The sequence below is a fragment of the Pinus tabuliformis genome, chromosome 1_2, assembly GCF_031772625.1.
Source record: "Pinus tabuliformis cultivar Carrire ecotype Pingquan chromosome 1_2, CPIR1, whole genome shotgun sequence".
NCBI lineage: Eukaryota > Viridiplantae > Streptophyta > Pinopsida > Pinales > Pinaceae > Pinus > Pinus tabuliformis.
This window is the reverse complement of record NC_142298.1, coordinates 26,471,626-26,486,370: the sequence shown is the minus strand read 5'-3', so window position 1 is coordinate 26,486,370 and position 14,745 is coordinate 26,471,626.

Here is a 14,745-nt window from a genome sequence, read left to right as displayed (position 1 = left end):
TAAATTTAATCTATAAACTTCAATGATACATCGTTAGAAGATTGGGTATGAGTCAATAAAATATGGACAAGGATGATTGTACATTTACTTGTAGGGTAGTCGTATAAGAGGTTAAAAACTCCATGATCTAATACAAAAAAAGACAGTTTCAGGAATGCCTCTAACAATTGAATACAATTTAAATCAAGGATAAACCCTTGAGTGTACATAGATTTACCTAATAGAATCGGAGTGGGCATTGGAATATTAAAGGGACCTTTTCCTAAGATATCATTGAGAAGGTCTTTCAAACAAATGGTGATTTCCCATGCCTATCTATAAATTGGTAAGATCATAAGGAATTCATGACCAATCTTAAAAATAGAACAACAAAAATAGTAGAAAAACATTTACCCTAGAATGAAATAGGGGAAATTAATTCCATAGTTGTTGTAAATGGAATACTCGCAACACATAAGCCATGGAAATTGTAGAATGAGGTTGTAGAGACTGCCTCACCACCGGAAGAGGCAAATTAGGTTTGTCGGTGTTGTGGGAAGGGAGGCAGTTGTTTCCATAACTGTCAGGTTTCTCCATAACCCTAGATGTAATCCCTCATAATTTAGCTTCGTTGAAATATATAGCTGGAAGGTCAAGATGGTGCAGGGAACAAATGTTAATAAAGTTCTAGTAGATGTAACCACGTCAAATATCAATCGGGTCATAATACACTCAAAGTGATGAGACCAAAGTTTATCCATAATATCGGCAACCTAACTTATAAATGATAGGATAACCCTCATGTGAACCACATGTACTTGTATAGCTAGGCGAACGAAAGACCCAACAGTATCAATTTAATGAAGACAAAAGTAAAATGCATGACCACACCTAAATATCCCTAAACCAATTAAAGAATAACAAGGAAATTTAATAGGGGGCTTGGTAATAGATTTTATCCCTCTCAACACAAGTTGAATTTGTGCTTAAAATGGATGTATACTACTAACTACATATTAAAATATAAATGAAGAGATAATCACTTTATATAGTTGGAGAAAATATTATTTAAACAATTTTCATCACCTCATCTTTTATTTTAAATTGATTTAAACATATTGTTGTATTTAAATTTAAGAAATTATGATATATCAAAGAATTAGAAGATTAATAACTTATTATTAACAGGTGCTAAATGGTACCTAGTACTTGCCACTTAGTTTAAATATAGCTAATTGGAGTCTAAGTTATTGATAGTCTGTGAGATGATCAATTAAATCCTTCATAAAAAAATAGAAATGAAAGTGAAAATGTTGTGGTAAAATGGTGCTTTTTGGTGAGCACCCTACCTCATTAATTGTAATGGAACTTTATGACTTTATTTCTTTGGCAGTATTTCATTCAAATTGATAAGGAGAAACTTAGCTTCAACTGAATGAGATGTTAATTCCAACTATTTGTCTTTTACAATGAGATGTCAATTCCAAGAAACTTATTTTGAACAACCATTTGTATCCTACAAAATTCATGGACATTGTAGATGATTGATATATAGTTGAAAGCAATTGTGTTTGTAGTAGTGAAGGTAGGGGAATATGGAACAAAACTTTTATTGTTATCTCTTAAATGGTGTCTTGTTCTAAACAGAATAGCTTTCTTTTTCAAAGTTGTAACGTACCTCTATTCATACCCATTTGTTTTTCATTGATACTATATTTATATTGCAAATTATACCTAATAAAAGTGACACTCAAGTTAGTCATAATCACTAGGGTAAAATCACTTCATTGTATTTGTAAGTTTTTATTCAATTTTATCCCTCTTATATTTTCAATTAAATATTTTCACTTTAAAATGATCCAATTATGAAACTTATCGATAGCTTATATTACTCACACATCTTACAAAGGCGTCATATCCATTTTTAATACATATATCTAAATAATATATTAAATATTTTGGTACTATCACGCCTTATATAGTAAGTTTTGGTAAAAGAAGTATGACCTTCCCACTTCATGATATTCATTATTTCCAACATACACATCTAATATTAATACCCCTCAATGAACTGTTCACTACCTGTCACATCCTCGGTGTGTGAACCCCCTTTTCTTTTCTTTTTTTTGTTTTCTCATTCTTCATGTTTAATATACTTCTTTTATTCTCACTATTTTCTATGTAAACCTAGCTAGTAACCGCTATAGTGTGTCCCCTTACAGTTATCATTACACTTAAATTAATACTTTATAGAACCCTCTAAAATTAATCATATAGAAACGATTTTATCTAAGTCAACGTATCAGTCCTCCTTCCAATGCACCCCACATAAATTACCAGGATTATTTAAGTTCTCATTCATTTCTATCAGGTTACCAAATGTCTCATTTTATGGCTTGTATGATCGATAACCTCAATCTTATTTATTTCATGATTTCCTTTGGCTAGTGAGCTAAGAGGAAGTCTTGTGGACTTTATTGAAGTGAATGGATATGAGCCACGTCCTCTGTACCCATGTGATCTTCACATGCTTCCCAGTACTGCCATCTAGGAATGGTGAGGATTAGTAATGTTCGTCTAGCAGTGGAGAATATTTTTCCAAAACCCTAACCTTCGCATCGAAAATCATAACCCACTCCACTCGATTTTCCTTGCTAGGTGAAAGGTGTCATGTATTCATAGCACCATCGAGAGTGGTAAGGGAACCTCGACATCTGGGAGTTTTATTAACAGGTTTCCTAATACCACAATGCCATTCCCAGTCTATGCAAGCTCCAGAAGAATACTGATATAGTTGAATAGTCGGATCTAGGCGTTCATATATATATATATATATCTTGTTTTTTTTCCTCCTTATATAGTTAGTACCTCTCCTTCTCGCTATTTTGGGTAATTTTTTCCCTATTCTTATTCATGGCTTCCACGCAACCAGTACAGTTCAACTTCAACCTTGTTCCCAATGTGCCGCTGAACACCTTTAGAATACTCTACATTTCTTCGACAGGTAAATTTTGTTTCTCAACCTCCTATGTAATTTACTACCTTAACTCCAAGGTATCAATTTAATGACTTGTGTGCTTGGCATGGTCGACCCTTCTCTTTTTAGTTCTTTTATTTTCTTTAGCAGCTGATGGCTTGGCCTTTTGCACCAAAGGGTTGGATAGAACCTTCTATGGAGCAATCGTTACTTTAGCAGAGGCTCCAACACTTTGAAGGTATAGGTTTGTTATTTAAATTTATTTTTTTCTTTTCCTATTAGTCTTAGTGCTTTTAGATAACCCTCTTATCCTTCAAGGTACCTATCACTTGTGGGTCTTTATTCTTTTTCTTTCCTTGAAAGTGTTGATGTGACTCTCCTGTAAGTGCAGAAAAATAATGCGCACAAATGGCCTCATCTGTAGGTACGTGCCTTTCCAGCTATTGTTGTAAATTGGTTCGATTTACTTCACCCCCTCAAGTTTCTTACCATTTTTTTGTTTGTTTGTTTGCTTTAGATAATTGTAACATTATGTTCCTATTGTTTGACATGACAGAGGATATTCCCCCCACATCCGACTCATAATTATTGTGTTATAGGTTGGTATTCCTTACGTTTTTCGCTTGTCTTTCTAATTCAATCTAGGTTATGTTGAAATATGGGTTTTTGTTTTTTGTTTGGTCTCTCACCATAACCCTTATGGCCATGTAGTTATTATGAGGAAATTTACTTATAATGAGATTTCCTTACGGTAGTGTGGAATTTGTATGGGATGGCCTCTAGCCTAATAATTTCATAACTTTTTCTAGGCTTGTTGGCCCTTGTAGTATTCCTATTTTTTGGAAATTGTCTTCTTGATTTTAACACTGTAAATTTGGAACACTGGACTGTAAAGCCCTAAGAATTAGAGTAAATGTTTATATTTAATTCGAATGTTATATTCTTCCCCAAAGGGATTTTTACTGTTATGTTGGTTGTGCATTCTAAATTTGTGTTCAAGTTCACTCTAGTGATGTATTCGACTATATGAATTCTCTATCGAATTGGGTAAATAATTCCGACCATAGGTACATGTATATTCAAGTAGAAAGCATTGTTATTGTTATATTCTAGATGTAAATTTCGGTCACCTAAATCTTACAAAATATATGTATGTGTTCTTCATGTGTCTATAATGGCATGTGAACATGGCTTCTTCTCAAGTTATTGTTTTATGGTAGCTTTATATTTACTACTACTCTGAATTTTTAATTACATTTTGTTGTCATGCATCATGCCGCCAATATCTCTCAACATTCTTTATCTTTAATTTATTATTTTCAGCTCGTGTCAAGGTTAGACAACGGTCATTACAGGTTCCATGCATTACTATGCACTAGTATTTCAAGCAACGACCTAATACAATGTGCTCTTATGCTACCATGAATTCTTAGTCCGAATGTATAGGGCCTTTCTGATGCTGGTGACCCAAATTTTAATCTGGGATTTACTTCGTTACCTTAAATTATGTCTTCTGTCTCTTATAGTCCCTCGACATTGTATATGTAATTGTTGATAGTGTTTAATCATCTATAGTTCCTAGGACCATGCTTTGTTGTAAGAAGAATAAGTAATACTTAGGCATCGGCTGAGCAGAAGTATCCTAGTGATATATTGACATGCTACTTTTATTTATTTGCATAACCCTAGCCAAAGAATAATTTTGTTTCCATTTTTTTGTTCTCGTTGATTAAATCAGAACCCCTCATCCTCATCCTCACTCTTATTATTCTTCTACTAACACTATACCCTTATTAACATTTCTCTACACTTTCCATGTTCTGAGTTATTTTTTAATGGTTTCCTAATTTGCCGACTGTACTTTTAGTTTTTATTTCAGTGAGAAATATATTTATGTGGACAGGCTATAACTAGTTATGTGTAGAGATAAATGAGTTTTATAACCATCGAGGGTAAATTAACCACTCTTTACTTCATTATTTTTATACTCATTGATATTCCCATCTTACTCCTTAATTCGGCTTGTTATATTTTTCAACTAATGGTTTTTATTTTATCGTTCACCATGATCAAAATAAAAACAATTGACCTACCCATAACGTCATATATTCCTCATTACGTACGACAATATATCACATACGTATATAAATCAATTTAGTTCGCATACCATTGGCTAGAATAACTTCCACTTTCTCTAAATTCGAATAATATCACAATACTCACATGCATCCTAGTTCTAAAGAAAAAATAATAGAATCCAAACTAGAGTTACAAATTTGATAATTACTAAGGACCCAAAATTGGAGATTGGACAATTACTCAGGAACGCAACATTCTCCTCCCAGCCACGAATTGAATCCATCAGTTCTGCATCGATCTAAGATTTTCTTGCCATCGGAATCAATCCCCCTTGATTCCTAGGTTGTTTCTTTTTATAATTTCTCCTTCCCTGCAAATTTGAGTAGCATCCTACTTTAAGGTATGCCAATTTTTTGCCTAGTTTTTTTTTGTTTAGTTTTTTCGAAAAAATATACTTTTATTTTTCTTTAAAACACTCTTTTCTCTCAAAGAGTTCTTTATTCCACCCTACTTAGCATTTCTCTCCAACTAAGTAATTAACATAATCTTTCTCTCCCATTATATTAATTTAATTTCTTTTATTTATCTCCTAGGAATTTTTTTAGGAGACTTTTAAAGAAGGTCCATCATGTGGACTTACCACCACAACTTTTCTTAGCTTGGAAAGAAGTCTTCTACACTCTTATGCTCTTTCCTCAATATTGCCAAGCAATTTATTTATTAACTTAACAATAATAATATAATTACATCATGTCATAAGTCTTATCATGCTAGTAAATCTAATAATAGTTCAACATCTAAAAATAATAATTATCTAAAAGGCAAAGTCATAGGGGTGTTACAAGAGAAAAATGGAGTTGGGATGATCTATAATTTGTAATTTAGTATTAAATTAATTTTCAAATTAAATTGTAAAGACAAGTTAATTAATATTTATGAATAATAAGTAAAAAGAGATGTTTTACTTTTTTTTAATCCAGTAAGAGTGGAGCCTTCCATTAATCGAGAAAAATACATAATGTACACTTTTTTAACGGAGCCAAGAACAACAACACTAGCTCTGTGAACACTCAGCAGACAACTAGGTTGACACAACCCCGTACCTGACTCAAAAAAAACTACAAAAGGATTGATGCTTAAACCACCAATGAAGTGCTCATCCTCAAAGCTACACTCTAGAAAACCTGCCTTCCTTCCTAACACGAAAGATAAATGTGAAAAGCTCTAAGGTTCTTTCGGGTCTGCTAAACATCGTAGGTCTCGAGCAACAAAGAACCTGGCAACCCTTGATGATAAGGGCCCACATATCTTATGGCCCACAAAACAATAGTAAGTGACTATAAAACAATCATTAACCTGTGGTTGACTTGGCAACCCAATGACCAAGTGATCCATTCCTCAAAGATCCAACGGTCTTTAACTAATTTTGGGCCAACAACATGCCCACTCCTTAATTTACCTTTCGGACCCGATGAGAAACCAAAACCATCTTTATATAATTTTTCAGGTCCATTTTGTGGATTAGCCCTCGATTAGCTTTATGACCCTACTACCATGCGATCCGACCCTCGTCAATTCGATGGTCCAGAGTTGATTTCGGGCCGGAAACATTCCCACTCTTTATTTTTCCATTCGGACCCGATGAGTGGCCTAAACCGCCGCTCTATAGTTTTTCGGGTCCGTTTTATGGGATATCCTTCGTGCAGCTATCCGCCCGAAATCCGTAGGATGCTGGAGTTCACTACCATCTTTGATCGGCTGCCTATCAACCTACCCATTGTTTACCCCTTGCCTCTTCCCAGTTATTGGTTGAAAATTTCTACTGTTTCCATTAGTCTATTTACTGCTTATCTTTCATAAATTGAAAATACTCCCTACCTGTGATCACCTATCTGTGACAATCCTCGCACAAATTCCCTAAGGGTGTCGAATCCCAAGCATAGCTTCTATTATCTCTTATACATAGCACTCCTTCATTCGCCAGACGATTCGCTAACCTATTGGTTGTTCTACGCATGTGAACAAATTTGAGTGTTCTTAGGGCTCTCAGGTGGGATTGTATACGTTGATAGACCTGCAATAACCGCCAGTGATTTGATACTTTTTCTGGTGTTGTGTCGTTGCCTATCTTTTTTACCAAATTAATTATCAATTCAGAGTCTACTTCTATGATGGCATTGTGTAAATTGGATTTAATCAAGATTTCTAGGCATTTCTCTAAGGCCATGAGTTCCACCATATTATTAGTGGCATTCCCCAAATGACTATGCAAGATGACTTTTATGTATCCCTGCTCATCTCTTATGACTCCTCCATAACCAGCAACCCCAGGGTTTCCCTTAGAGGCTTCATCTATATTAAATTTCAAAAAGCAATGAAGAGGTGGTTGCCAGAAGTCCAGCCCTACTGTTGTATGTCTTACGATCTTGCTTATGCCTTGGGGAACAGGAAACTAGAGACCCAAATGCAAAAGTATATGAGCATCCTGGTCTAGAGGAGGGTTCTTGGGGGGTTTCTTTAGAAGGGTGCTCATAGTTTCTTTGAGCTGTCTTACAATCTGAGCTATGATGCTCTCGGTTGAGCCAATTCTGTTCTTGAAAATCCTATTGTTGATTTTTTTCCATACATCCTTGATAAAAAAACCTAGCACCAGAGTCCAGGCTTTGTTGATTATTTCATTTTCTAAGAAATCTTTCCTCCAGTTCTTCAAAGTGCCAGTGATGATGAATTCATCCCTGTCAATTTGCCTGAAGATTGAGACTACCCAACTCCACAAGGTAGAGGTGAATGGGCAGAGGTTGAGTAGGTGATCCATCGTTTCTTCTTGTAGACCACATAACTGGCATCTAGATGGACCAGCTAAACCTATTTTTTCTAAGATTTTCCCAAGTCACAATTTTTTTATGTTTCACCAACCACATGAATAGTTTGATTTTCATCCAGTGCGGGTTATGCCATAGGTCCTTCCATATCTTATTAGGGTTTGGAAATTCAAGCCCAGTGGAAATTCTTTTGGTTTCTTTGAGATTGAAGTTCTCTTTGTTGTTTCTTCCCCATCTTAGTTGGTCAGACGATGTTGAAGTCAAAATATTTTTCTGTTCCAGGATCATTGCAAGAGCTTCTGCCTGGGCCTTTAAAGGGGTCTCTTCCCTGTATACTAGGTCCTTCCATGTTCTCCATTTGCCCTTGTCCCTTGTCTGATCCCAAAAGTCACTTACCCTGAGTAGCCCTTTATTGTCAGTGTCATTCTTGAGAATGGCTAGTTCTTCTCTACATAGGTTAGGCTCCTGCTACCAGTTATCCTCCCAAAACCAAGCTAGGTTTCCATCTCTAATCTCCCAGAAACTATTCTTCTGAACAATGGCTCTATTCTCCCAAGCATTGTTCCAAATGTGGGAGCCCTTGATGAGCCCTATCATTCGAATATGATCCCTTTCTTTCTAGTTATTTGCATACTTCTTTTTCTAGAGCTTGGCCCAAGGGGTTCTCATTTCCTTTAGCCATCTCCACCAAAGTTTTGCCCCCAAAACTTTGCTTAGGGTTTCCTGGTCATGAAGTCCCAAACCTCCATGGGTCTTGGGTTTGCAGAGCTTTTCCCAAGCTACCTAAGACCATTTCTTTTTCTCTTCCTCTTTTCCCCAAATAAAATATCTTTGAATATTCCTAATGTGTTGTAAAACTCCTTTTGGAGCAGGAAGAGTTGAAAACATAAAGATGGGGATGGTTTCCAGAACAGTCCTTGTAAGCACTAGATGTCCTGCTAAATTCAAAGATCTACTTGTCCATTTCCTGATTTTGTCCTGCAGTTTATTAGTCACTGGCTCCCAAACTTCCTTACTCAGAGGTTTGTCAGTGAGAGGTATTCCTAGATATTTGGAGGGTAGTTGAACTCTGTGAAAGCTGAGAATTCTGGAGAGATTTCTCTGAATAGCAATGTAAGTATTAAAAAAGAAATTTTTTTATTTTGTGAAGCTTACCTCTATACCAGCGGCCATAGCAAAATCGTTCATGATTTCTTTGAAAGCTTTAGCTTCCTTGACCATGGGTGTATCCTGCAGCATAGTGTCATCCACAAATTGTTGATGAGTCAAGGTATCCCCATTCAGGGTTAGTTTGAGACCTTGGATTCTTCCTTCTGCATTGGCTGATTTGATCGCTTTGCCTAATCCTTCCATCATGAGAATAAAGAGGAAGGGGAGAGAGGATCTCCTTGTCTGAGGTCTCTCAAAGGCCTAAATGTTCTGGATGGAGATCCATTAAGTAGGATTTAAAAACTAGCTGTGGTAACGAGGGCCATTACCCATCCTATCTAGCTGTGGTTGAAGCTATACGCTTTTAGTACTTCCCTGATGTACGACCAGCTTAGCTTATCAAAAGCTTTTGTTAGGTCAAGCTGTATGATCATACCCGCTTGCTTATTTCTCTTGAGAGAATGAACCACCTCGCGAGCTTGAATGATGTTATTTAGAATTTTCCTTCCTTCCACATATCCAGCTTGCTCCTCAAACACAAGAGTTGGAAGAAGGAGCTTGAGTCTGTTTGCAATTACTTTAGAAATAATTTTGTACACCACATTACATAAAGCTATGGGTTTGAATCTATCTTGTGTCATAGCTTTTTCCTGCTTTGGAATTAAGGCTATGAAAAATGTATTAGGTGCCCTCAAAATTGTTTTAGATTTTCTCAAGCCCTCCACAACATCAAGGATATCTTGTTTGACAATTTCCCAGCATGTTTTGAATAAGTCTACATTGAACCCATCTGGGCCTGGAGCTTTCCCATTTTGCATCTCTTTGATGACTTCATTGACCTCCTCTTCAGTCACTGGCCTATTAAGATTGTAATTGTCTTCCTTGGTTACATGTTTTGGAATGCACTGTGTGAAGTTGATCTGTCTAAGAGAGGCTCCTCCTCTATGCTTTGGAAATGTTGCACCAGAGTAGATTCCATTTCTTTGTGGGTGCTTAGCTCTTTCCCTTGAGTATATCTGAGTTTTGAAATCCTGTTATGTGCCTTGTGATCCATGGTTGACTTGTGAAAAAACTTTGTATTTCTTTCCCCTTCTTTAATCCATTGCACTCTCGATTTCTGTCTCCAGAAGATCTCCTCTTGCTGGCATTTTTTTCCCATTCATGTTGAAAAGAGTCATCTTGCATTTTCCTTTCCTCAGTAAAGCCATCTATGATGAGGATCTGGTTAATTCCCTGTAGTTTTTGTTCAACTTCTCTTTTGGCTTTGAAAATATTTCCAAACTCATTTTTGTTCCATTCTTTAAGCCTGAGTTTGATGTGTTTCAATCTTTGTTGCAGTAGGAACATCTTATTGCCTTAAACGGGCACGTCTTCCATTCACCATTTTTCAATATTAGTGATGAAGTTAGGGCGATTGAGCCAGACATTTTCAAACCTGAAAGGTCTGTTCCTTGGAGTGCCTATAAAAGAAGCTTCAAGCTGGATAGGCCAGTGATCTGAGCCTCCGAAAGGAAGGATTCAAGCAGTCAAGTTAAGGCTAGTGAGAAGGGGGTCCTCAGAGATTATGAATCTTTCTAGTTTAGAGGCAAGTTGAGAAGCCCCTCCCCTCTTATTATTCTAGGTGAATGTGCCATTTATTGTCTCCATATCCACAAGCCTCATGTCGGTTAGGAAGTTCTGGAAGGCAATGGAGTCTCTCCCTAATATTTTGGTCCCGACTTTTTTTTTTTTTTTCTGAAAGAGATCTGATCATATTAAAGTCCCCTCCCAGAATCCAAGGCATAACAAGATGTCTCTCTCTCAGCTCCTCTAGTGAGGTGAGAAGCCTGAGTTTGTCTTCAAGTTTTTGAGGACCATAGACATTTGTGATCATATAGAGTTCCTTGTCACCAAAAGGCTGGATTACCATCGAAAGGTAGTTCCTAAATGCTTCAACATCCAGGATTCCAAGTTTTTGGGGATTCCAAAGAGTGAGAATCCCTCCTGATGTGTTGTTTTCTTTAACTTCTAGATACTCATACTTCATGAGCCATTTGCTATGTATCTCTCTGATTTTGTCTATTAAACATTTTGTTTCCTGTATAAACACCATATCTAGTTTTTCTTCTTTTATTCTATTGATGAGATTTCTTTGTTTAATTTTACTTCCTAGACCCCTAATGTTCCAGGTTGTGAGCTTCATTATGAAAGGTTTGTAAATGAGTAACTAGTAAGATCTTTCATCTTTTCTCAGTTAATCACGAGTTTCCCACACTCTGTCAGCAACTCATTCTATCTCTTCCTTCCTCTTTTCCGGCCTGGGTTCTTAGAAGAGTGTCCTGATGTTACCTCCATCAGTTTTACCCCTCTATTTTCCTGGCTATCATGGTTCCATTTGAATCCAGAACCCTTTGCTTGAGATCTTCAGAGGAAGAGCTGTTGCACTCTGTCAAACTCCTCTCGTGGTAGAGAATCAACACCTTTGGTGGTTCCCTGCTCCAGAAACTTTTCTAGACTGAGATTCTCCCTCTCAAGAATCTCCTGTAGTTCGTGGTCATCCATACCAACTTCACTTGGTGTCATCTCATGGTCCCTACCAAGTTCTGTAGTGCTTGACATATCATCCTTTAGTTTGTTTTTCTCATGTATGTCCTCCATGCTAGAATCTTTTTCCTTCTCTGCAGGATTATCCTTTGGTGCCTGGTTCGTTCCATTATTCCCACCTTCTTCTTCTAAAATCTTGAAACCGTTATGACTTGGTTGGTTATCCTCGTTAGTTTGCTTTTGGTACTTTTTTCCTCCTTTCCCTTTGCCTCCCACCTTGGTAAAGCCTTCAGGATCTTGCCTTATGTTGGTTTTCATATTGTCCTCTAGTTTGTTTAGTGGGTAGTCTCTGAAGAGGTGCCCATGTTCATGACATTTACGACATCTGAATGGGACATGTTTATAGTCCATTTCCTGCACCCATTCTTCATAATATACTTCTAGAATGGTTTCGTCCGAAAGTGCTCCCGATAGGTCCATTTCAACACATATGCGGGTGAAGGAGGTATATTTACCTCCCAGAGTCGCATCTGATATTTTAAAAAAATGACCTAATTTATTGCCTATGGCTTTTAAGGATTCTGGAAGCCAATAATCTAAAGGTATAGAGTAGAGTCTTATCCATACCGGTACTGATGTGAATGTTTCTCGTTCCGGGACAAAATTCATCACCCATGGTCGCATGTAGAGGCCTGCAGCAACATAGAAATATGGTCCTCCCTCGAACACTCTGTCTTTATCCTCTAGGTTTGTGAACACCACTGTGAAGAATCCCCTGGACCCAAGATCGAGGTTTATATCTCCCTTTGGTTTCTAGTGTTTTCTTATCCAAGTGTGCAAAGCCTTCTCTGTTGGCCATATTCCCATAAATTTGCATATAACCATGTATGCCGCCATGTGATCCCTGTGCACATGTAGCGCTGGATCATTTAAAACAACCCGGGGTTTACTGGTTGACCTGGGTTTATAGAGTCCTATCATAGTCTTGTGCTCAGTTCTTTGACTGTTGTCTCCTGTTCTCTTCTCTCTTCTAACTTCCTCGTGATTATCTTCCTATTCATGAGATTTGATGCTTTCCGGATTTTTTGTGCTTATCTTCTCCATTTCTGCCTCCATTGGTTTCTTGAATCGATTCGAACTAGCCTCCTTGCTTCTGTTCATAACTACATGACTATAGGAGGGAGTGGAGCTCCCCCCTCCTTGCCCCTCCATGGTTACCAGCTCACACCCATTGCTCCCTGTTCAAAACCCTCGTTCCGCTCGCCTCCTGTGGTTCCCTTCATTTATCTTAAAGTTATAATAAAAAAGAAGAAGAAGAAGAAGAGATGTTTTACTATTAATGTAACAACTATATTATAATTATCATAGTTATAAATCATTAAGAAAATTAAATATTTAAATAAGTAAAAATTATCATTAGCCCTTTTTAAATATTTTTCAAATACCAAAGGTTTGTCTATGATTTTTTACTTAATATTAAATTGGTTGAATTTGGCATATTCACTTTGAATAAAACTAGGAATAAAGTTGGAGTATAATAAATAACCTTTAACAAAATTCACACATTAACATTTTGCATAGTAACTGAGATCAATCTTAACTAGGAATAAAGTTGGAGTAGAATGAATAACCTTTAACAAAATTCACACATTAACTTTTTGCATGGTAACTTAGACCAATCTTGCGTGTTTGGTTCAAGGAAAGAAGGTAAAACAACTTTAACAAGCCAATTGAAACAAAGGAGAAATTGAAGAATAACATTCCAATAAATGTCTAACCATCTCTCGTTTTGTTTGCACTCAAAACCTCAAAGTGAAATCTTGTTAATTCCCTGGTAGAATTAGTTTGGATCCCATTCCCCAACCCGTGTACCATAGAATTTGAATAACCTAAAATGAAATGAAGAGCTCTGGTAGAATTAGTTTGGATCTCATTCCCCAACCTGTGCACCATAAATTTGAATAACCTAAAATGAAATGAAGAGCTCTAGTGCATTGCATTGGATTTGCTCATAGCTATCAAATCCATGGTCTATGATAATTGATACGCTCAGACATTACTAATAGACACACGAAAGAAGAAAAAAAGATAAACTTATTGAATTCAAGAAAATCAATTTCTTGTAATAAGAACAATTTATTGAATTCTTGATATATCTTGCAAGCGGGAATTATAAAAACTATACCTAAATAAAATAAATTCAAAGGAGTTAGGAAAAAAATGTAAAAAAAAAAAAATAAATAAAACTAAAAACAAAAATACTAGTAATTAATAGAAAAATAGAAGTTACCAAAACACACTAATAATAAGACCTTAACCAATCACTTTACAAATAAATAAATTTAAATAAAATAAAGAATAACAAAAATTGAATTCCCATTTTAAATTATAAACTGTAAAAAATAAAAAAATTATTCAAAAACAAATTAATATACTATCAAAAACTAAAAAATAAAAAAATAAAAAATTAGTCAAAAACAAATTAATATACTATCAAAAACAAAAATGCTAGCTTATATAATGAATACTCAACCTTCCAGAAAAAACCCTCTAAATATCTCCTTAAATCAACCTTAACAAAATAAAAAAAAAACAAATCCAGTATCAAATTCTAGCGAATTCCACATTAAAATAACCTTCTGAAATTCCACATGACATTCTGGAATTTCCATTCTAACATATCACCTTAAATCGAACCACATTTTAAGGCAGAAATTTATTCAAAACATAACTATGCGCAGAGGTTATGAAAGTATCCAATCAATCGTATCTTCAGATCTTCATGTACGAACCAGGAAGACAGGAAATAAAATTAATCCTGTCCCACAGAAAATGGAGAGGGAAGTCTGTGATCACTCATTTGAAGCTGGACCGGGAACACCTAGAGGATTACGAAGCAATTGTAATGTACCGAGGGACGACCCATCTGTTCTAACAACTCGAGGAGACCTGTGCCATATTATATTCTTCACCAATAATCAAATGAAAATTTAGGGGACCCGTGCTATATTGTATTGTTTGTGAATCATTAAATGAAAATTCAAGTCCTCAGTCAATCTTGATACTCAGTCATACAAAGCATCCTAAAATTTTGAAGTAAGCGTGGATATTTCGAAGAACAAGTCCAGCGTGGACCTGTGCCATATTGTGTTTCTTGGTGAATCATTAAATGAAATCTTGATAGTGAGTCATATACTCCATCGTTAAATTTTTCAC